We start from the raw sequence: 25,113 nt of genomic DNA on the forward strand, positions 1-25,113 counted from the left end.
CACTCAGAGTGGCTAAGTCTTAAATGGGCTATAAGGTAAATAACTCTAACAACGTGAACATTATAAATATTATTCATGCCACTTCACAAGAGAAACATTCAACGTAATACATGTGTATGCGATATTGCTTTCATTGGCGTACATGATATATGCGTAGTGCTAGAGACAGACATAGAGCAAAGCGGCCGCCTCTTTTGAAACAAGAATATGTTTTAGATCAATGACATCGACAGACTGAGCTCAGCGGAATGGAGTATATCGGTTACTGTAGGAACAAACCAGTTTGACTTTCAGGAGCGAACAGAGCGGTAGTAAACGTGGATATTGAGCAACTTGTGGCTGAAGTATATATGTAGAAGAACATGGCAAGTTATCCTACGTACTACAATCGCCTCTGTTGTACTTCAAAAAGCAAACAAGATGTTCTATAGTGCAGGAAAGGGGGTACTCTTCGTACTTCTGTCTATGTTCACAGATCCCATGAGTCCGTTCCCGTGTCTTTCCTTACACGAGCCCATTCTTCAGAAACATATTCTTGTAGAAAACCAAACGACGTTGTTGTATGACATAATACTGAAGAAATAAGGTATTGGGAGGGACGCTCCGTTCCGTTCCCTGTCTGCTGAATCGTTCCCTCTCTGTTCCGTTCCGCACCGCTCTGTATGTTCTTACACCAAGCCTTTACAGTCTTAAATGCTTATGCCCAATTTCAGATGTCTACTTTAGTAGTTTTAGGTAAGTTGTTTATCTCCTCATTGATGTCAAATGTTGTTAATAAAATGTGTAAGTAATTCAAGTTTTTATCTTTTCAACCACGACAAATACTTATTTTCTCTTATGAACAAAATAGATGATTAAATAAATAAACCATAGCTTCTCAAAAAATACAAGAAATAAAGGCTATAATAAAGTTGTTGCGTTAGATATGAAACCAGACTTTTTTTTTGCAATTATAGTGCTTTTCCAATTGTAATTGATTTTGTAGCATGAAAACAACCTTTGCAATAAAAAAATATACTGATTACAATACATTTCCTGACACAATATTACAGGGAGCAAAACATTTCAAAAATCATATTTATATTGGATAACATAATCTATTTGTTTTCGTAAACACTGATATTCCCCTTTATTTTCACATCATTGCAACACGTTGAAGTCATTTCTCTACAAATTATCTTATTCCCATTTTGCCTTTTTCTTGTAACTATTAATCTATATCTCAACCATTTGATAGTCATCATAAGATTTTACATTACCAAATAGAAAATGAAGAGAATTTTAAATCAAAAGGTCGAAAAAATAACATTTTAAAAATAGCAGAGTAAAATTCAACAGGATAGAAAACAATCTTGGGTTTCACCAGCTTGATGGAATCTGAGAACAATTGCTTCTGAAACGCAGAGAGCGCAATCTACGCCTATGTATAGTTTGGCAGTGCGTGGATTTATAGAAATTTGAAGCATTTGTATACAATTGATAACATTGGGCTGGTGCCATTCTTTAAATTTTTCTGTTCAACATTGACTTCTCGATTGTTCCCACTACACAAAAACGGAATTAGATGAATCTCTTTGAAAATCTTGACGTTTATCACTTTATCGTTTGAATTGTGTTAGAGTTTATTCCTCTATAAAGAAATGCAACCTGAAATAAAAATAAAAATACACTAAAATTACAGAATACAGTTTAACATAAATCAGCTCTAAAACTCTTGTCTTAATCCATCTTTTCTTTTCTCCATGCAGCTGCTAATATTCCAGTCACGTCACACACAAACACAATAATAATTATCATTGCGCGCTTTCCTACCTATAGTTTTGCAGTTGAAAGCTACTGCGCAATGTTGTTACGCAGACAGAAGTACGAACTTCAAAATTAGAATTTAAACTATTAAGAAATGATGAAGAAATTGAAATTCTACAACGAAAGATCCAACATAAAATTCAACTCACGTTAGGTTTTAATATAATTTCCTCCTTTACCATGAGCTGTTGTCAAAAATAATTGAAAATAATACTTATAGACAGGTTGGGTACCGTAAATTTACCAAATAATTAATGCCACGTCACACTCTCAGATCCTATTATAATAATCAAACTCGTAGTTCTTTAATTCCTGTGTCTGATGAGACGCAGGTTGAGTAATTTTTGTTTCGATTCTCCCCTTTCCTGCTCTTCAGTCATTCGGATTTCAATGCATGAGGTGCATAACGAGAACAAGTGGAATATTGATGTGGAAGGAGGCGATAAGAGGTATGCCATTGTACGACAAGTCATTCATGTCACAGAATCGGGATCCTTGTCATACGTACGTGCACGCTAAGTACAAGAGAGTAATTTATACGTTGCAGACGCACGCCAACTTCGAAAGAGAGTTTACTGTAAAGCAACAAGCAATTAAAACTGCACACATACGAGATTCTCGTTGTTTCCTGGATTTCATGTCCTTCCCTGCACTTCAATTGTTGTCGTGAAAGGAAATGAAAGTGGACTCGTTTTTAGAAATTAAATATATTTATACTAATTAAATTCCATTAAATTCATGTTGTAGAAGTTGCTTCAAAACACAGTGTATTAGTTCAAATTTCTTGTAAACTATCTGGAACCACGAACTCTGAATATGTTATTTAAAATGTCACATGTATCCAAGAGACCGGCTAAACTCACGGTATCGAAATATTTAGGAATTACGAAATAGTGCAATAGACTACAGACTCCATTTCCTTCATAAAAAAATGTGGGAGTAAATTATTTGTATTTAAAATGAACAATACTTTCAAATTTTTCTCATGCAGTACACAAATATTTATCTCTTACATGGCAACTCTGAAATGAAATTGGGTTGTCTAATATAAAATATCGTTACCCAGGTAAGTCCAGAAAGTTTAGAAAGTTGTGGTGCATAGTATCCCATTTTCAATGTGTATCCAGATCACACTTAAGAATTCTTATTGTGATTTTTCTTATTCCATTATGATAGTTGTTTTCCAAGACCATATGTCTACGCTGAGGCATACAAGCTGGATTGAACGGATATATGTGGTGGCTGTGTGTGTGTGTAACTACATGTCAACGTATGTAACAATTTTATAATCTTTACTTGAATTTGGAAGAATATTGAATCTGTCATAGCATGTAAATAATGCATCCAACTGATAAATGGATTGTACATAATAGGGTGCCGAAGTGCTTTCTAATGAAGACATGTACATTGTGATCTCAAATATTAACAAATGGTTATGAATCACCTAGAAATCTGTACACCTATTCTTGTACCCATTTAGTTTAATCACTTAGTAAGTGAACATTCTATAAACTAACTGAATGAACACACACAATGAAATATTCACGCTGCCGAGAATTTGATCCCCGGAACCTTAGGTGGCGGCATGGTGAGTCATGCAGTCAACACGTTCGATCACAGTGACTGCCCTACAAAGTTTATCAAGGTATGATCGAGTTCAAAATTCTATGTAGAATAAATGTTTGATTGATTGATTAATTTGGTGTTTTAAGTCCACTTTATGCACAGTAAGGCTAATAGGGACTGAACCTACAGTTTAAAGTGGAATCCGAACCACCATTTGCCTCCACCGGGTATCGAATCCGGGACCCCTTGATTACAAGGCGACGCTAACTTCAACTACCACTGCGCCATCGGGGAGGCCCATATACAGTCTACTGTGGATTATCAAATCGTGCCTTTTTAAGCAAGAAATCAGCCGGATTAAGAACAGTTTGTTCTATTGTTTTAATTCAATTACCGATTTATAGACAGTTTATAACCGTTATTATAGCTCTATTATTAATTTTTCACATTGTAAGATTAAGGGAATACTAGAATCACTGTCCCGGGAATCTCTGGAGCGAGCGAACGAATATAAGTCTCAGCGCAAGTCTAGAGAGGGCCTTACCAATGAACTCGTGTGAGAGGAAAAGTCAGTACAGCTACCAGCCGTTTGCAGCAGCGCGCACTGTTTTGCTCCGCCAGCTCGCTTTCTCCCCTTCTCTTCTGCCATGAGCGGCTTTGCTGCACAGAGTCCAGAGACAGAGTATAGAATAAATGCATCTAGGTAAGAATGTATTATGACCTTTTACATGTAATTCAGCTCGCAAGCTTATTTTACCAATAAATTGCCAGACTGAGAATTAGAGGTGACAGAGCCTCCCCGGGGTCCCGGGTTCGATACCCGGTGAGGGCACATTGCACAGTAGCCCTAATCCCACTTTAAACTGTAGGTCTAATCCCAAATAGCCTATCTGTGCGTAAAGTGGACTTAAAATTCCAACTCGAACAAACAAAGTTGGAGGTAGCTCTACCCTCATCAGCCTACCAGTAATATTCAGGACTTGCAGTAAATTGTTTCTACGTTTGATTCCTGGTGTCAGTTGATTATAATGATTCGGACTCCACTCGAAACTGTAGATCCAGTCCTTATTAGTTAAATTGACAGATTTTGATAACCATTCGCTTCCACATAACTCATGCCTACTCTGGCGCACAACACAACTCTGCATCTGCAATTAATTATTATTAGCAAATTAAATCCTGTCTCCGATGATGTGACCGGTGTTATGTGTGATCACGTGACCTCAGGTATATTACAAGACAGAAATGAGAGATCTAGATTTAGATTCTACATGGGGACTCATTGAAAGATATCCTACTCTCGTTGAACAATATGAACTTAAATAGCACAGCCAAGAGTGTGCTTTCGTTTCTTTATTCCATTACCTCTATATTTGACGGAATCTTCTGGAAGTTAAAGAGAAATGAAAATATAATAAAAAAAGAAGAAAGAGATAAAATGAAAGGCAGAAGTAATAACTTAAAAGGACTAATTGAGTAAAAAAACATCGTGTGCCAGAGGATACATCAAGTGAACAACATCGGAGAAACTTAAGAAAAAGTGGGGAGAAGAGAGGAAGTGGAGTTTGCGCTTATCACTGAAAATTGTCAACGAAGAGATTTCATGGATCAATAACTCAGATGAAGCAAGTATAAATAGATTGAGGCAATTTCTAGCTCATTAAACGTAGCATTTCAATATATATTATTAGGAATTAAGGAAACCGAGTAGAGCCTCTCAGTGAATTCCACAACAAACAAAGCTAATTGTAAAGCAAATCAAGCCGAAAGCGCAAATCAAATTTCTGTATGTTTTTGTATTAAGTACACACATTATTATTATTTGGTTTTTGGTTTTATTGAATCAGGTCAGTTTACTAGTACTGTATCCTGCAAGCAAACTGAGTAGTTACGGCTGAATCCTTGTAAATTGTGCTTCTGCAAAATCTGAAAGGGTATTGTGGATTCAGCTTAACAAAGAATTTTCTACGCTACGACTACGTGGAATTGGCTCTGATTTCTGTTAACCTCCAAATTTTACAGAATAATTCTGCCTGTGTCATTAAGATCCTCTCAATTATAAAATCACTCGTGAATATAGAGATATTGTTGTTGAATTTCTCTATTGCGCCTGCTTAAAGGGTTTGATTTGAATCAATCAAAAGAGCACGAAGTTTGGACTACGGTTTCTGCATGAAACAATCAGTTTCATAAATGATCACATTAGCGCATGCATCATATCTGTTTCTCCTCGTGGTTATCAGTATATAAATGATACGGATTTTGCCTGCGTGTTTCCAACAAATCGATGGAACAATTTGGTCACGAACGAATTGTCGTCTAGTAACGCCCCAACATAGCAACATGTATAATTTGCGCAGAAAATCCAAACAAATTGCAAAGCTTGGCAGAATGCGCTCGTTGAATGCTAATGCCAAGGTTGCCTCTGCGAATAATCTCACCAAGCAACTGAGTCGTGCTTGAGGATGGGGGTCCATATTACGCATCTTGTTGAGTGATGTGATCAGGCTAACCCTTCGTCCACTTTTATGTATAGGATTCAGCATTTATGAAAATTTGGAAAGGAATCTTAAGTCAGACTTTCTACTCATTCTAGTTCAACTAGGTTACTTTGTCGTAAAATATATTACATAATAGAGCAATGAAGACTGGGAAATTTAAAAGCACAGAGTGCAGCTTCTGAAACATCATCAATGAAAAACAAGCAAAAATCTCTACATCTTTATACACAGAGAAAAGTAAAAGCATTAATTAACGCAGATAAGCGCGTAAAAGCAAGTGTATAAATGCATCCGGTAATGAATTTGCACTAAAATGCACCAGTTTTTTAAAAAAATGTTATTAATCTAGTTACTCGACCCTCTAATATGCATAGAATATTTTATAAACTAACTTCTAAACAAAACTATGCTATTTTAAATTCTTAAAATAGAAAGAAGTCCGTCCTGATGTTTAGAATGCTATTTCCTTCTTATTCAGTGTTATATATAATAACATATGTTGTAGTAATTTCAAACTTGCTGTGTGAGAGCATTTTTCATATCTTGAGGAGCAAGTTAGCAAGAATAGTATTAATAAAAATAACAGAAAAATGCAATGACACTAAATCAGTCATTTGAACTATTGATGAGATGAAATGCATAAATGAAAGAAAATGATTAACATTTTGATTGAAGTGTAAAGAAGCTTTAGATTCATCTTAACACTTTCATTTATCTCTGGATGCATTGTGCATCGTATCAGACGTTTCGATGAACGACAAACTATGTAACCGATAATTACACGCACGTTTGTGTAAGTTGATGCATTTTGAAGTGCATAAATTTAATGTGATGCATTTTATGTTTTTGTGTTGCATCTTATGCTGAAAAACAACTTTGCACGGTGCATTGCAATTGGATTGTTACCATTACCTGGCTTGTCTGCCAAAATGGAATATAAGTTATAGGAATTTTCAGTTGGGTTTTAATGATGCCATAATAATGGAAGTTTTTCCCAATTGTATAATACTAAAGAAGTTCCTTCCTTCTATTAGCACTCTATGCACTACTATTTCAATAACAAAGGGAGAAATGGAATTTTCGTCACTTTTCTTCAGTCATGAATTTCGTTTCTTGGAAAAGCAGGTTTTCAGTTTCAGGTCCTACATTTAATTATTCTGATCAATAATTTCACAAGTAATTTATCTGCAATAATTAATCTGATACATAAACATAAATCAGGGATAGGTGAAGAGATAGAGATATGGAAAGGGTTAGTGAGGGGAGAGGAGGTTGATGGTCAATATCTTATGTAAGTGTAACAAAGGAATACCCCACATTTACTTTCTCAACCTGTGACAGATTAAATATTTGTATTTTAGTTGTATGAACCTTAGAATTTTTCAGTGTTGAAGTTTGTTGGCGTCTGCTAAAACTGTGAACTCTGAGGTAGTCATGTTGTCCACGAACTGGAATTCTTAGGTGTCATTGTCTTAATTTTTGCTCTATTGCTGAGGTATTATTTTCTTGATTTCTAATTTCTCGTATTCTACTCTCACATTCCCGCAAATTTTACCCCTTTTGTCACTTCTCTCTGTAGCTTTTTCTTCCACTTTGTTTTCTGCACATTTGGTTCCTTGCCAGATTTTCTCAGCACCACGAAAATGCCTCCCCCTCTTTCTGTTGGGTAACAATCTTTTAAATGCTTAGGAAATGATATTCACATTTTTCAGTCACGTGGTGTTATTGATTATCACTTGATATTTCAGTCATCTTGGTACGGTGATTTTTTCCCCTGAAAGAAAATACGAAAAAAAACTAAGTGCGATTGAATTTACAATGATAATGAGAGTGTTTTTTGATAGTCCCCAAGTGGCCAATTGTGAACAGATTTTGCCTCAGAGAAGCTGCGTTAACGACCGAGGAAAAGTACAGGAGAGAAAGTCGAGGGAACTTCAGATCTCCCCGTCCTCCCCTCCTCACCCTTCTTTCTTCGCATCTCCACACACGTGGGTACAGTATGAGACAGGCGCCAAATGTGTCTGACAGCTACACTCCATGCAGCTGATACCAACAGGCCTTAATGAGTTTCTTAGAATCAAAATTTGATATTTGTGAAATTCTATTTGGGCTAGCCCAGATACCCTGACCCTGTCTATGTATAGGGTTGCATTTTGTTTGCTCTTTTATGAGTCATCAGTTTACCATCCATCGTCAGTTTCGTGATCAACCTTCAGAAATAAAATCAACGTAAAATAAACAAAAATGCCAAAATGCAACTGAATTTTATCCAATCAATAGCAAAATGTTCTATGATTGAAAGTTTTTAATTCGATTCTCGTTCTTTTTTTTGCCGATAAGGGATATTTTAGTGGATTTTCTCGCCTATAAGGAACACCATCGTTTATTTTTACATAGGATTAGCTTTTTAAATAACAGTAGTCCAAAAAAGTGCTGATTAGCCCAGAATAACCGCAACAACAAAGAATATCCACCAAAATGGTTTGAATTGTTTTAAGTAAATTTCATATCAACTCAAAGTTTATTTCGACCAAAGTTCCAAACGCTGATCGCTTGTCACAGGCAAAATCTAAATCGACAGCACGTACTGTATCGAGAGAGTGCATGGTGAGGGGGGAAAATGTTTGGGGAATATTTTTTTTTGTCTTTTGCACTACTAATCTGGGTAATAATAACAATAACGAAGTAAACTTGAAAACAGTTTTATTTATGTGACTCCAGGGGTCCCGGGTACGAATCCCGGCTTGGGCATAGTTGTTCTTCCTGAGTGTCCCTTCATCAATTTCATCATACCATCACTCATCCTCATCGTCGCGATTAGACAAAAGTGGCAGAAGAGACGCGAAATAATAAAAACCAATCAAGTTTTTTGTGTGAGTTCCAAAATATGTGGAGATGGACGTTTCAAAACTATAGATCCACTCTTGAATAACCCTAGTGTAATAAACAGACTGGTTTGTATCAATCACCGAAAATCAGTATGCTTAAGGAGTGGAAATGATTTGTTTTTTATCATTAGCGTTCAGAGTGTTGTGTTACCGCTTGTAGTTTGAAATAAGAGAGCATCTAAGCTACTGTGCAATGGAAGCCGATCTCTTTATACTCTGAGCTGTGCTTAGGTAATTTTTTTCAAGATGAAACTGTACTTAACTGAAACCTATTTCAGTTTCTGTTTCTTTCGACTAGAAAAAATATATATTCTTCTTACTATGCGAACAAATAGACTCAGTGATAAGTTTACGAAGCCAGGCGACCTGGGTTCTAATCATGTGTAAGACATATGCATTACTCTGTGTGTGCCTGCATCTCATTCATCAATTCATCGTTCATCCTGCCGACCTCCATAGCGGAGTGGTTACCACAGCACGCTTCAGCGTCAAGGGCCCTGTCTCGAATGTATGGGCATGGGTGTCTTTGAGTGCCCCTTCATCAATTTCATCATATCATCACTCATTCTCATCATCTCGATTATCCAAAAGTGGCAGAAAAGCGACGATATGTAACAAAAATCAAATTCCATCACTGTTCATCCTCATCATCGTGATTTAGCTAGAGTCAACAACACGAAAAAGACTGGCAAATTTATTATTTGAACAAGTGACAAAATTTGATATAACACTCGCTCTTGCAATAATATACATATATCAATAAGATTAGCTTGTGTATATCAGCTTTTGGAAGTAACTAGTTACTTGTAACTTACAAGTAATAGTTACTTTTTTGAGGAATTCTAACTGTAACTAGCTACTTTTAAAAGCAATCACTGTAAAATAGTTTTCCTTTTTTGCAATAGAAGTATTGTTATCAACGGTTACTTGTACAGCTACTTTACGACACTCAAATTGTTACCATGATAATGTATAGTAGTGGAAGTGCTAAATTTGCGAACGGTTTCCAACTATGTGTCTTCTCTGCATGCTAAGGTGAAAGGATTTTCGTGGAATCGCCTAGGGCAAGGAAGCTAGCCCTAGTTGCATGCTAAATTTATAATCTCCACGCTTTATTGCATTTCGTCATTTCTAATTAAGCGCGAAGACTTCAGTGTTTTGGATGGATTGCTGCAAATAGCAATAGATATTTGATATTTATACAACGTGATATTTGTGCTAGATAGAAGCCATTGTCGAGGGAGTGCATCTTGTTGAGCTTGGAATAGAACAGAAAGAAACAAATGACACCACATGCAAAGAACTGTGGCGGGCATACGAACAATTTTTCGAGCAAAAGCTAACTCCTTGCTCCATTATTTATTTGTTGTAATAATATAAATGTAGGAAGACTTATATTATTTATCAGAAACGTAAATGAAGGACATGTAAGTCTTCATATATATTTATTTTATTACAATTATTGATCATTGACTGGAGTTGTTTCCAGCGGAAAGTAATAGTAACTCTAACTGGAGTAACTGTAACTGCAGCTCAGATACTTATAAAAAGTAACTTTCAAAACACTGTCGTATATACACCCTTAAATATGGTTTCTCTGCCTAAAATGAAACTAAATAGCACCTTCCTGAAGTTGCAGAAACCTACCCCTGAACCGACTCGGCTTAGGAGGCATCATATTGCAGTCGTTCACGCTCTTCCAGTTGCCCTTTCGTTGAACTGTGTAATTGTTTTGAGGACCACCAGAGTATAAGAGACTCCAACAACTAAGTTGAACTATATTTAGAATCGGCGCTTCTCGACTTTCGCATTAAGGCACACAACAGAAAACAAGGCGGTAAAGCACCAAGCTGCTATTTATAAAATTTTGAGTATGTGCGAAATAAAACAAAATGGAAAAGCAATTGCCGTGCGTTTTAACGTGTGTCGAAAATCGATCCTTCTGACGTATCTGTACTAGTTAGAAAAGTGCTCCCCCGTGCTTTGCACCACGCCATGAAGCCGTATAGGGGTCGTGGAGTTAGGGCCACACACTTTCTTGATCACGGCCGAAGGTGGTGATGTGATCAGCACCGTCTTCACCCTCCAGGCGCCGGAGCCGGGAGCAGGTGCAAAAAATCCCAGTTCTCCCCCGACGGGGATCGAACCCGGGTCTCTCGCATGGTAGTCAGACGCCATAACGACTGAGCTACCGCGGCTCGTGCTATTTAGAAATCCTCATAAAATGAAGCGCCTGATAGCGAAAAAAATATTCAACTTCAAATGATACGAATTATCAAAGCGACACAAAATACGGTTTTGTATTTGCATTTCCCTCATTTTATGTTGCTACATTCGGTTAATTGCAAGGTCGAGGCTAAATCATTAGATGAAATTGATAAAGCAACATCATGCTCAGGACCCTCCACTGAAGCCAGAACGTTTAGTGGCGAGATAATGAGTCGACCACTTAACTTACTAGCCCACCGAGAAGCTGAAAAAAAAAACATAGATAAATAAAACATATAACAGTTGGGCTGAAAAGTTCATAGGCTGACTCATAGATGGCGTTACTAGAATTAAATCCATGTGATTTTTACTTAGTACTAACCTTCAAAAGATACGTGTATAAATTTCACAGCTGCCGGATAATTAGTTCGTGAGTGAAGCAGCTTTTGTTATTGTGAAAAAATGGATAAAAAAGAATTTCGTGTGTTAATAAAGCATTGCTTTTTGGCGAAAAAAAATACTGTTGAAGCTAAGGCTTGGCTTGATAAACATTATTCGGACTCTGCACCAGGAAAATCAACCGTTGAGAAGTGGTTTGCTAAATTTAAACGAGGCGAAATGAGCATCGAAGACGATGCACGCAGTGGACGCCCCAAAGAGGCTGTTTCCGACGAAAACATCAAAAAAGTCCACAAAATAATTTTAAATGATCGTAAAGTGAAGTTGATCGAGATAGCTGAGACTTTTAAAATATCAAAGGATCGTATTGGACATATTGTGCATGAATATTTGAACATGCGAAAGCTGTGTGCAAAATGGGTGCCGCGCGTGCTCACAATCGATCAAAAGCAACAACGTTTTGATGATTCGGAGCAATGTTTAGCGATATTCAACCGTAATAAACACGAATTTTTCCGTCGATATATTACAATGGATGAAACATGGCTCCATAACTACACTCCAGAGTCCAATCGACAGTCAGCCGAGTGGACTGCACGTGATGAACCGAATCCAAAGCGTGTAAAGACGCAACAGTCGGCTGGCAAGGTTATGGCATCAGTATTCTGGGATGCGCATGGTATTATATTCATCGATTACCTCAAAAAGGGCCAGACCATCAACAGCGATTATTACATAGCGTTGTTGGAGCGTTTAAAGGATGAAATCACGAAAAAACGGCCCCATTTGAAGAAGAAAAAAGTGCTGTTTCATCAAGACAATGCACCGTGTCACAAATTAATGAAAACGATGGCAAAATTATATGAATTAGACTACGAATTGCTTCCCCATCCACCATATTCTCCAGATCTGGCCCCCAGTGACTTTTTCCTGTTTGCAGACCTTAAAAGAATGCTCGCTGGAAAGAAATTTAGCACTAATGAAGAGGTAATCGCCGAAACTGAGGCCTATTTTGAGGCTAAAGAGAAATCGTACTATAAAAATGGCATCGAAAAATTGTATGACCGCTATAATCGTTGTATCGCTCTCAAAGGCAACTATATTGAATAATAAAATCGAATTTTGTCAAAAAAATATTTTTTACTATTTTAGCCTACGAACTTTTCAGCCCAACTGTTATATAGGGATGTGTGGGGCGGCGTGAGGGTGTGTGTGTGTGTGTTGAGGGGGCTTACGTTTTGGATTTACATCTTGCACATAACCAAGCTCGCTAACAAATATGTTTTCAAGATGGTTTCGGTTCAGCTTGTATAAAATCAATCAATTTTGTAGCTGAAAACACTGGGATTCAAAACTGACATGCTTCAATAAACGCATCACAAATGTAGAAGCGTATATTACTTTTTGTATTTTCTTTTTTTAGAAATGCTCAAGCATCACATATGTTACATGCCGATGCGTTGTAACAATTCCTTTTGCTTCTAATTGCCGGAGGAGCAAATTTTAATTAAGGGATATTTCCCTATCGTTTCATAGCTTCATTTGCAGTGAATCGTTAACAGTGGAGGGTCCTAATGGGAATGTAATCGAAAACAACGAAGTGTTGAACAAACGACATTTAATCCTTCATTTTCAAATGTAATCAAAAATCATACGAGTGTTCTTGTGATGTGAATGTACAAACATTTTTTTTTCATTTAAAATTCTTAATGTATTGTCTTGCTCGAAATGTTATTGTCAATTTTTGCACATATAATCGAATATGTCATTAGGTTCTTACCTAATGCGCTTTAGTGAAAACCTGACAATTTCTCAAAATGCACAAGTAGAAGAGGTGGATGTTACCTATTTTGTCATCAGTTGAAGTAAAAGGAAACGCTGTGCTTTAATGGAGTGATTAGCGTATCACGCTAGTACGCCCAGGGTTCTATGTTCGAATCCTATATAAAAAGCATCGAGGTGTCATTCTGTGTTAATCCTCTTATCTATTAACTCTTTCATCTATTTCATGTCTTATCATGCACTATTATCGTCGTGAAATACGTTAAAGGTTGTAAAATAACCACTTTAGATATTGAAATTTGAGCGATTTCTATATACATTGTTGAGACGATTTAAAGGTAATTTTCAGCATAAGTATTCCAACTTTCTTCTTATCATTCTCTTATATCATACTCTCATGTTACTCCAATTCTATGCTGTATGGTTGATAGTTCACCATTTAAGAAAGTTGCAACAAGTTTCGAATTACGTCCACTTCTTGTTCAGTACTTGCTGAACTGGTTTTATTACTGTAGGTTCAATTCAGTTCCATTAAATTAAAATCCCCTATTATTATAGAACGTATATACAGTTCTTTAAATCTGTATTGTGTTAAATACAATAATGTATTTAAGATGACAGCGTTTTATGTTCTTGTGAAGCTTATATTAAGAAAGTATTGATATTCAGTAACCAAACAATTACTACGAGAGCACAATAGTTCAGTCATGCCTTAGTTGAAAATGGTATTGGGCATTTCTGTATTCTATGGTTATTTTACGTTGATTTGCTACCTCATAGATATGATGTTAAAGTCTACTGGAGTGGACTATATTCTAATATTGTGTAAAATACGAGTGCCAGAAATAGAATAGAGTTAGAAAGACATGAAACATTACTTCAAAGTAAGTGAAAGGATGGAATAGTTTAAAGATGGGAGCTCAGATACAAGGATGAGAATGAGTACACCAGCTTGCCGTAATTGAATTCTGGTGTGCGTGACTTATGTGAATTTGGAACTATCTATGAAAATAATGGCTTGAAGTGCAGGGAGGTTCTTTTCTATACTCTTTGTTGATAAGTTTGGTTTTCTGTGCAAAACATCAAAGTTGAAGAGCTGTGATGAAAACTTAATGAAGCAGCGGCTGGGTGTCAAAACGATTCTCTCACTTGACGAAAACGTGACATTGATTGTTTAGGGGTTGTTTGAGAACCTCACAGTTCTTAGCAGAAAATTTTCCGTACTACGTTAACCTCGAAATAAAAGCATAACTTTTTATTTTATCAAGTTAACGCAACAAATGTTATGTCACATATGTATTACAGATAGTGATATAAGATTCTCTCTTTATACACCAAATTGCTATTATCAAAAGTCTGCTATCAAGCTTCTTTTCATTTGATTGCTTGTTTGATTTGTGTCGCTTCTCTGCCACTTGCGGCGGAGATGAGGATGAATGATAATGAGATGAAACTGATAAAAGGACAATCGCAAAACATATATGGACAGGGCAGAAGACAAGCTCCATAGAGGATTGTAGTGGCTCTGTGACCAGGCGCCAATAATATAATATTAATAATAGAGTGTATGTATTGATGTAGAAAAGAATCTGACATTTACATAAACATCAAATGTCAACATAATTACGATATTTGTCCAAGCAATTTATTCGCGTAGATAGCGAAGGATTCGATTTCCACTTCATGTTAGTTTCTTTCTGGTCCTTGTTAAAAATATCATTTCTATTGTATTTTCCCTCTCTATATTCATCTTCTTGGCAACTCTATTGATATTTACATTGCATTGTGTAATAGCACAAGACTTCAGTCAAAAGTGGCAGAAAATTCATGGAAAATAACACAAATATGTACAAAATACAAGCATTGCAAGTAGCATAAGTATTCGAAACTTCTTAATGAGATAAATGAAAAGCTTATCCAGTAACTTTATTTTACAATTAGCCTTATTTTATGGAACTCATTACACCCACTGCATTTGACGTGAACTATTCTCAAACTTGTGTGGAATATTTGCAAGCGTAAATACTGGTAGTAACCGTAGGTGTTTACAGGAGATGAGAAAGAAAGGTAAAGGGTACACTTATAATTTGAGGTTAAGGAAGGTCAGAGAACAAAGAGACCGTCCCTTTAATGTCACTAGCTCAGAAAGTCCTTTGGTGATTCTTTTTCGTTCTTAGTTGTTCTATACACTTAAGGAAGTTGAACATTAATTTCGTTGTCATAACTACCGAGGTTAAATCCCACGCCGTTTTAACGTTCAGTTCTTAGCTACTAAATGTGCATTAAGTTCCAAAAGCGTGGGTATTCTTACACGTTTTTGCGCATTGAACATACCCGGAGGTCGCCGAACGGACATTCGAAGAACGAGTTTCTTCTCTTCGGCATGGCTTTCGAGATCTGATTCAATCGCTACCATACAAAGCATAGGGTAGGGAGTTATGTGCTGTTCGTATGACAGAAAAGCCACAGCAGATGTGGTGTAGTTCCTCTCGCACACACACACACCCTCCCATCTCTCTCACGTTTCTGCAACTGAAATTTCGGAATAGGAATAGTGTGAAACAATATTAATGATTCTGACTGTTTGAAGGAGGAATGGATGCCTTTGTGTGTAAAAGCTAGTTAGTGCATGTATGTATGTGTCATTAAAATGGCGCCCGGGTACCACAGAAACGTATAGAGGACATCAAAACATACAACCTTTCTCGGTAACATTTTTGTCGTCGGTGCGTCGTTTCGGCACTACGAACGTTCGAACGTTCAAATAAGCCAGTTTTGCCCCCTGTATGTTGGCAACCCAACATAACTTCTTCGCAAATTAGCCAAAAGTGGCACAAGAAGAGAAGGAAAAAAAAATCAAATCAAATCAAACCTTTGCTCGAGAGTCTCAGGTTCCATAGGGAACCTTAACCCACTGATTTGTCCACATCTCCAACAAGAATTTCGGGTTCGAATCCCGACCTGGACATGGGTGTTCTTTTTGGGTGTCCGTTCATCAATATCATCATATCATCACTCATCCTCATCTTCGCAATTAGCAGAGAAGCGAAGTAAAATAAACCAAATCAATCGATCAATCAAACCTCCCAAAATTTCCTGAACACCGCCATTAAATTTCTTTACAGAGAACCAAAATTTGACCATTTTTGGTCTGAATTTACACATACACTCCCCTCCCCACAGATTGTAAATTATGGACACACCTCTGCCTAACTTTTCTGTGTTTACTCACAAAAGTCTGGATAATTCTGATGCTGCTTAAAAGAAAATAATAGCGTACTTCCATCCAGAAAGCAAGTTAACAGAAGTGACGGGACTAAATACACTGATAAAAAAAGGTGGTGGCCTCTAGCAAGTGATGTCCCTCAAAGGGCTGTTGTGCCACGGATTTTATTATTATTATTATTATTATTATTATTATTATTATTATTATTATTATTATGTGATAGAGTGTGATCTGGGAACCATTTCTGCTTTTCATTATGATTAATACGTACCGTAGAACGATATCAGAACCAAACATATGTTGCGTATGAGGTGAATTAATGTATTCGAATGTTTAAATTATTGCATTATACCATTAGTGAAACTCACTTGCTTTCAAATATGCTTTGTTGGTACGCGGTGGTCATAAATAACTGAATTCCTTGAATACGTATTTTAGGAATTACGTAGTTAAAACTTTGAATGCTACGTTGAAAGTGGTAGATTAATGACACATTGTTTCGACTTAAGATTACAGTTCCAATGCCTCAATTATTCCTTTCACGAAATGATAATATATTGGACCACACACGTGTTAAATGGGAACCATATCTTCAGGCTAGATATCTTGTTACGAGTTTTAAAATATTTCAACACATGAGAGTAAAAAAGAACATCGCATCTGTGCGTTACGTAAGTTTTCCATGCCAACTTCTACCTTCCCAGAAGTTCTAAATCTCTGGCCTGTCACGTTCTCATTTTCCTCCTCTGTCTCGCTAGCAACTTAATTTCGGACAAAAGCGGAACCTGTGGCAGGTTGTTTGCTCCTTGCGTGTCCTTTAGTCCACAGATTAATCGAAATTACTATTTTTCAGCTCCAGCTGTCTAGAATTGAAACAGCACACTGCTGCCCCATAATCACCAGCTGTTGCAGCGTGGCTAGCAAAGCTCCCTACGACGCTAGGGATCTCAGGTTCGTTTCCCGACCTGGGCATTGGTGTTCTTCGTGAGAGTCCCTTCATCAATTTCATCATATCATCACTCATACTCATCTTTGCAATTAGCAGAAAAGCGAAGTAAAATAAACGAAATCAAGCAATCAATCAACAGCTACCTCTCCTCCATTTGTGAAATATCAAATACTAAAACTGTTCATGTTGATTGAATTGGTGTTTTAAATCCACTTCATGCACAGTAAGGCTAATCGGAACTGGACCTACAGTTAAAAGTGGTATCCGAACCACTATGTGCCTCCACCGGGTATCGAACCCGAGACCTCTTGATTACAAGGCAACGACGCTACCACTGGGCCATCTGAGAGGCAACCCAAAGGAATTGATTTGCAATTTGTAAAGATAGGTATAACGTTCCAATTTAAAATTCACTGAATGTTTTACACAAATTGAAGGTAGTTAGGGTAGAAGGTAGAGAGGGCTCCACCAATGAACAAGATCGAGGGCTCGGTATTGCGCGGAGGGGGAAAGCGACTGCAGTTACCAGCCTTTGCAGCAGCGTGTACTGCTTCGCTCCGCCCACTTTCTTTTTCCCCTTCTCTACTGTTACATGCGCGGCCTTGCTCCAGAGATTCCCGAGATAGAGTATATTTGTATCTGACAAGATGTAGGACGCAGCTACCCTCTACGAAATTTCTAGGCACGCCATTGCCGTGAAAACATTTTATGCCATCAAAGTAAGATCTTTTTAATTATATTAAGGCTTATTGGAATACATTATTTTGTCGATCCATCTCCTTCTGTTTAATTCTTACGACTGTAGAAACATAAAGATGTAGAAGGAACTAACTTCTCTAAAATTTCCGGTGCAATACATAGGAAATATCTTCAGTTGCTTTGAGAGATTTTTCTAGTATGATAGATCATTCGATGTTGATGACGAATTTTCGAGTACTTTCGATTTGGTCGCCGGAAGATGGCCCACAGGCAGTGAAGCCTGAGGATTTCATCAAGCTTTTAACAAAACATCCATTATCGACCAGACATTTAGGCCATGAGTTGCACTTGCCGTGAAACTGCCTTTAGAACATTACACGCATTTTGAATTTTCAGAAACAAGAGCCGAAGTTCAAGATTTGCTTAGGTCTCATTTTTGAAAGGTTCAGATTGGATGAGTGAGCCTTTTCCTCAGTTATCCACCTATCCTGTTGTAGTTCTTTGGTTCCTCGAAGTACAAGAAAAAACTTGGGATACGCTAGGCTGAGTGGTTAGTGTCGTGCACTAAGAAGCCAGGAGTCGTAGGTTCGAATTTTCGTCAAGGCATGGACTTTTCATTGAGTTCCTTAATTCATTTTCATCAATTCACCATTCATCCTCATAGTCGCGATTGAACTAGGTAAGAGCGACGGAAAACAATCGAAATAACACCAAAAGCTACGATATATTAAAATTGAAAAATATTGTGTATCACTTTTTTGAGACTGCGACAATGTAGTTTATCGACAAAAGAGGAGTTTTGAATTTCACATTTTGTAAAAAGAGCAGTAAAACAGCACTTATTCTACATCAAAAAGTCTCGAGTTTCCTCGGACTGTTTAGTTTCTGTTCATAAACTGTTCAGCCGTTCCAAATTAATACAATAAAAAGTTTAGTCACCCATGAAAACCATATTCGTGAGTGTAGACATTAAAAACAAGAGCAAATAGCTACGTTTTGACTTTTACCATTTAAGCGTTAGTTTCGAATAAAGAAACTAAACGAGACAAGCCCTTTTAAAGGACTAGACTTGAAAATTTATCTCCTTGGGTTTTCTTTCTTAATACTATCTCCTTTTCCTGACGGATAGGAGTGAGTTTGATCAAAGTCTTTATCAACTTGTTTCGATGCTAACTTCGTGGGAAGGATACATGAAAGCAGGACTTTTGGGCACCGTAGGCCTATTGTAACGGAAAAAACAGCGCGCTACGATGCCGGGGGTTCCGGGTTCGAATACCGGCCTGGACATGGGTAATCGTTGTGAGTGTCTCTTCATCAGTTTCATCTAAGCATTGTTCGTTCATACCAATGCTTGGGATTAGCTTAAAGTGGCAGATAACGAGTCAAAATAGCAATGATCACCAACTTGACCATCATCAAGGGTGCCTGTGGGAAGGGATAGAAGAAAGAAGCCGAAGGTGAAGTTTTGCACGCATGAACTCTTAGGCTGCTTTCAGACAGAAGCGACACGCGACGCATGTCGCTTGAGAACGAGCCAACAGCAACTTTTCGCATCGTAGCAGCATGACAGGCCCGCACAAGCATGCATTCGATTGGTGAAATCCTCAAGCAATACGTGTCGCTTCAGTGTGAAATCTCCCTTAGAGATACAAATCGTCCTTACTAATTCCAAATGCGTAAAATGTGTCCGCGACAGTGGCTTGCTTGGTAATTTCGTGTAGGGGATATGACTGCTAGAATGGGGGAGGATTCAGTTTACTTTTTTAGTGTGGACCCGACGTTGTTAATTTTTTTTTAAAGAAAATCTGGATCATCGGGAGAAGTGAGCGTTTGGAGCGTTAACCCCTACCAACCGAATCACGCCATTAATCCGAGTCAGCTTCATCGTCATTGTCTGGGGTTACCTGATAGGCTAACGTCAATTCTTTTGTTCTTTTAACGCATTTCTTTTGTTTTATTCGAGATTTCGGTATCGAAATGCATTCGTGTATGGTGTATTTAATAATTATTGTAAAGTTAATTCAGTTTCAGTCAGCTTGATTGTTTTAATATGCTTACATTGTTAAGACTTGCACTGACATTAGCGTAACTAGGTGCATTTTGGAGGAGGGAGTCCAAATTGATCGATTCTTATGGACACATTATTTAAGTATGTATGTAAAATTAGAAATCTCAATATTAATTGAAAATTTACGAGGTCAGTTGTAAGGGTGGTGCAGTCCCCCATCCCGCTAGTTACGTCTATGGTTCCCTGTAATACAAAAGTAGGACATACAAACAAACAACGCATTAATACCTAGTCCTCCCTGGTGGCGGAGTGGTAACGTCGTCGCCTTGTAATGAAGTGATCCCGGGTTCTATACCCGGTGGAGGCACGTAGTGGTTCGGATCCAACTTTAAGCCGTAGGTCCAGTCCCGATTAGCCTTATTGTGCATAAAGTGAGCTTAGAAACTAAAGCTCAAACTCAAACGCTTTAATAACTAAGCACTAAATATTAAACCAGAAGTAAACGATTTCTCATTATTGTGTACTATTGAGATTCTACTTCGCCGTCTCTCGCGAGTAGAGTGAACTAGTTTCCGTCCGAGTCTACCAGACTTCCCATTATTTCTATTATTAGATCCCATTCACATTTCTGAAATGTCACCGTCCCAGTTACTTACGGTTGTAATGCATCTGTTACTTGCGTGCTACTGTACCTATATGGTTACAAAACTACCAAAACGACAGTGCAAGCAGGATTCCTACCTGGCTTGTGAGTTCGGCATTCGAAGTCTGCGACCATACAGGACTAACCGGCTAACCGACTAAGGATTTTAGAATCGTGTCGTTCTTATTAGCAATCTGCAAACTCGTTGCGTAAAAGTACGCAAAGTTTTCTCTATAATATATTCCATGAGGGTCCCACTTCATGTTTTCCGACCCCCTGAACCCTGCTAGATAATATCTTGTATGACTCGATCATAGAAACAACTCTGAATTGAACAAATGAGATTGTCGTTCTAAATTACATTTGAAAAGCGTGAATTTGAAGAACATGACGATGGAATTAACACTCTTAAAATCGGTAGTTTTCACTTTTAAACCTCCACTTGTTTGACGTTTGTTGCCAGCCTTCTCACATGCGTTCTCCCTACTTCTTTTTAACACTGCACTACCTTTCTCCAACCAAAGGATCCAGTTGACAAAAATGAGCAAGTGCTCCAACGGTAGTGGCGTAGGTGCTCAATTTTCGTGTGAATAAAGTCCTCTCTCGCATCCTAGCTATTTATCATAGATATATCAACTTTCTACAAACACATTTACATACTCAGTTACTCACTCGCAAATGCACCAAAAAGATGAGAAATTAGCAGGTGCTTCGTTTTGTTTATACAACCCAAACAAATTGATTGATTGAGTTGGTGTTTTAAGTCCACTTTATGCACAGAAAGGCTAATCGGGGCTGGACCTACAATTCAAAGTGGGATCCGAACTACTATGTGTCTCCACCGAGTATCTAACCCCTTGATTACAAAGCGACGACGCTACCACTGGGCCATCTGAGAGGCAACCCAAAGGAATTGATTTGCAATTTGTAAAGATAGGTATAACGTTCCAATTTAAAATTCACTGAATTTTTTACACAAATTGAAGGTAGTTACGCTGACAAAACAACAGCAATCGTATGGATGGTCAGGTTGCTTGCATATTCACCAGAACGAAGTGAAGAAAAGGAGCAAGAACGCTTTTATATGTAGTCAAACAGTATTTTCTTTACAATAGTCGCTATCGTATTGTACAATATTGTACAATTGTCGCTATTGCATTACTGCTGATAACGATATAGCTATTCTTTGCGAAATAATTTATATACTCGCTCAAGTTTCCTGTGTGTCTTATTTCTTAAGACGCTAAGTGTGATGTAGTATATATTTTGTTTAACGGGCAGGAAAGGAGGGTGTATTATGTGTCGAGAAAGTAAATGCAAGGTGGTTGTGGCAAATTCTGGAACTAACACTAAACATTGAAAAATTGTTGATAGTGTGTAGCATCAACACTTCGCGTTTAAAATACGTGAGAAATAGGAGGCAAGAATAGCTTTTGCCGAAGTATATAGTTCCGAGTTGCAGACCCTCAAAGTATATTCTCGCTTGTTCTTTAAAAAGAAAACTATTGAGGAACTGTCGGTAGCGATGTAAAGCAGTAGAGTTTGCTGCACCTAACCTACATCGGGGGCGTAGTGTTAACGTCGTGGTGGTACATAGTGGTTCGGATCCCACTTTAAACTGTAAGTCCAGTCCCGATTAGCCTAGCTGTGCATAAAGTGGATTTAATACTCCAATGCTCCTGGACTGAAACCAGAGCAGAATTTTCGGTGAGCCCTATCTGCTTGCAAATTATGGATTGATCCAGAATTATCAATACAGGATCCAATCCAATCCAATTCTAGCATGACCACATTTGTGCAACTCTTAAAAATAAGCAACAAAATGAACAGAAACCATGACTGGTAGAACGAGAGAACCGTTTTGAATCCAAAAGAGATGCCCTAGCACTCCGCTCAAAGCATGGGAAGAATTTCAGTGATCAAATCCGGTGGTTAACATGGCGTTTTCCAGTCGAACGATTCATGGGCAGAGGATCATGACCAAGCGCAAGTCATCCACGTGAGTCATCACTTGACGTGGAATCCATATCGCAGCATTAGGATCACACCAAGCTTCCGCGTAAATTTCATGCGCTCTGAACTGTGAAAAAATGGCGAGAGTCGAAGGAAATTTTTAAATCTGAGACACTGGCAGCAATTCTAGAAACACTGCAGATGAACTAATACTACCTATTTTTTAGATTGAAATTAGAGCACAGTGTCTAGAAATCTTGAGTTTGAAAAATTGATTTGGTGTTTTTAAGTCCACTTTATGCACAGTAAGGCTAATTGGGACTGGGCCTACAGTTTAAAGTGGTATCCAAACTACTATGTGCCTCCACCGGGGAGTTTGAAAAAGTAAAGATTTTTACCATATCTTTAATTGGGTTAATATGCGCTTTCTGTAAGTACCCGAATTAATTTTTTTTAGCAATAATATAATTAATTTATATATAATAACTAACATAACTTTTTCTCGTATAAAGAGGAGGCCGAATACACCATTGTTTCGAGTGTTTTACTACACAACAAATTCTTACTGTTGGTTCCATCGCATCATTGGGCTCTTCACAGCCGACAACGTTCAAGTAGTTCCCAATTCTCCCGCTAGAGGGAAACATTGAATGCTATTCTAGTGACATCTCTTAGCACAGAAACAAAACAAATGGTCGCTGGTGGATGATACGTGCGTCGTTACTTCAACCGTTTATAAAAATTGAGAGGAACTATGAATGGAGCAATGTTTCTGTTTTAGGTAAGGACAGAGCGACCGGGAAAGGGGGGGATGGGACCGTTGCCACCTTGAAAATAAATGTCAGCCTAAAAATATACATTTCACAAATAATTTCAATTTGAAGCAATTTTTGGGGGTAAAATATCTTACTTTCCCCCTGGAAAAATATCATTGCTTGATCCCCCTGAACAAATTCTGTGTACGCCCATGTACAAGACATGATTGTGACACTACTGAAACATAAACCTATTCAACAAAATTTGTTCACTAGCATTCTTTTAGGCGAGAAAATGATTCCACTACGTCCAGTGTTAAGTTACCAATTAACATGGATTAAATTTTCTGTTTAATTTAAACTGTTAAATACGAGAAGGTGGAGAAATTGCACGAGGTACCATTAGTCATGGCTCCAAGGGTTGTTTCACACTCTTCAGGCACGTATCCAGGAATTCCTTTAAGGGGGGGGGGGGCTGAACACCATATTTTTAAGGTTGTATCTTTAAGGCCAGTGGTGGCAATTGTGTTCCAAAACGGGGGGGAGTGGTGCAAGGAAAGTTTACTTTCTCTTGGTAGACAAGGCTTACCATTAAGCATGAGAAGAAAATGTGGGGAGCAACTGTCCTCTAAATCGTCGCCACTGAAACTTGAAACAGAACGTGAAATCGGAACATTTTTAACCACTCGACTCCTCTGTTTCCATGCATTAACATTGTGTGCCGGAACCACCTGAGTATGTGTGTTTGTCCATTTCTTCTCATCAGGCATCAAAACATCTATGGTGTCTTTGAGTGTTTTTACGAAGCTGTTACACATGCACGGGATGGACAATCCACTCGACAATGCAAGATTCAAACTGTAGGCTGCGAACTGGACACAGACAGTTCTCGAATATTTTTCCCTGATTCGAGCCTGAACACCACTAATGTGTCTTGTCCTCCCATGTTTGCAGTTCTTATAAAATTCGAAACCCACCAAATTGTTCATATTCAGACCTAAGCAAGCAATCGCAAGTGTTCAAAATTGTCTGCAACAGCTTCCGCAGTGTTGTCATATATCGGCACGAAACAAAGAAAGTCTTATCGAATATAGCTGAATCGCGAAACAATTAACGCACAGTATTCCTTGAAGAACGTCAAAGACAGGAAAAGATGGCAAAATGGGGACTGACCACCAAAATCATATGCGTAACCCCTCTCCCCTCCGAAAATCCTGGGCACGCCTTTCTTTATCTCGGACACATTTTTTAAAACCAACTCACCAGAAGTTTTTATCATTTCTTATTGGAGATGCGTAAAGTAACATGCTTTCATCCTGCAGGTTTTGATATGATCCTTCAGGGCAGTGTCGCCTGCCTTCACACCTAACCTTAATAAAGCTATAATTTCCCATCATTGGGACTTGGATCTTCAATACTTAGGAAGATTTCAGACCGAAGGGACACGCGATACATGTCGTTTGGAATGAGCCAATCAACAACAACGTTTCAGACTGTAGCAACACAAAAGGCCGCGCAAACTTACTTTCGACTATAGCTCTTTTCAGTTCTTACGTCGTCCGCTCTAGAAGCTGGCAGGGGAAGTGGGGAGCGGGGAACGTGCCGCTGCCCAACCAGAGAACAGACCACCTAGCGGTGGAGCCGAGAGTTACGCAGTTGCGGGAGGAAGCTGAAGCGCTAACTTCGTTCTGCACGTTGCTGTGTTGCCAATTCACCGCGTTGCTGATGGT

General features: G+C 38.1%; 1 protein-coding gene across 1 annotated transcript in view; it reads left to right on the plus strand.

Annotated features, from left to right (window-relative positions):
- LOC145984033 (protein Wnt-16-like) overlaps window positions 1-25,113 on the plus strand; it is a 176,024-nt gene that overhangs the window by 101,995 nt on the left and 48,916 nt on the right. The window lies entirely within an intron of this gene.

The sequence above is a fragment of the Lepisma saccharinum genome, chromosome 2 (genome assembly GCF_977018435.1).
Source record: "Lepisma saccharinum chromosome 2, izLepSacc3.1, whole genome shotgun sequence".
Taxonomy (NCBI): Eukaryota; Metazoa; Arthropoda; class Insecta; order Zygentoma; family Lepismatidae; genus Lepisma; species Lepisma saccharinum.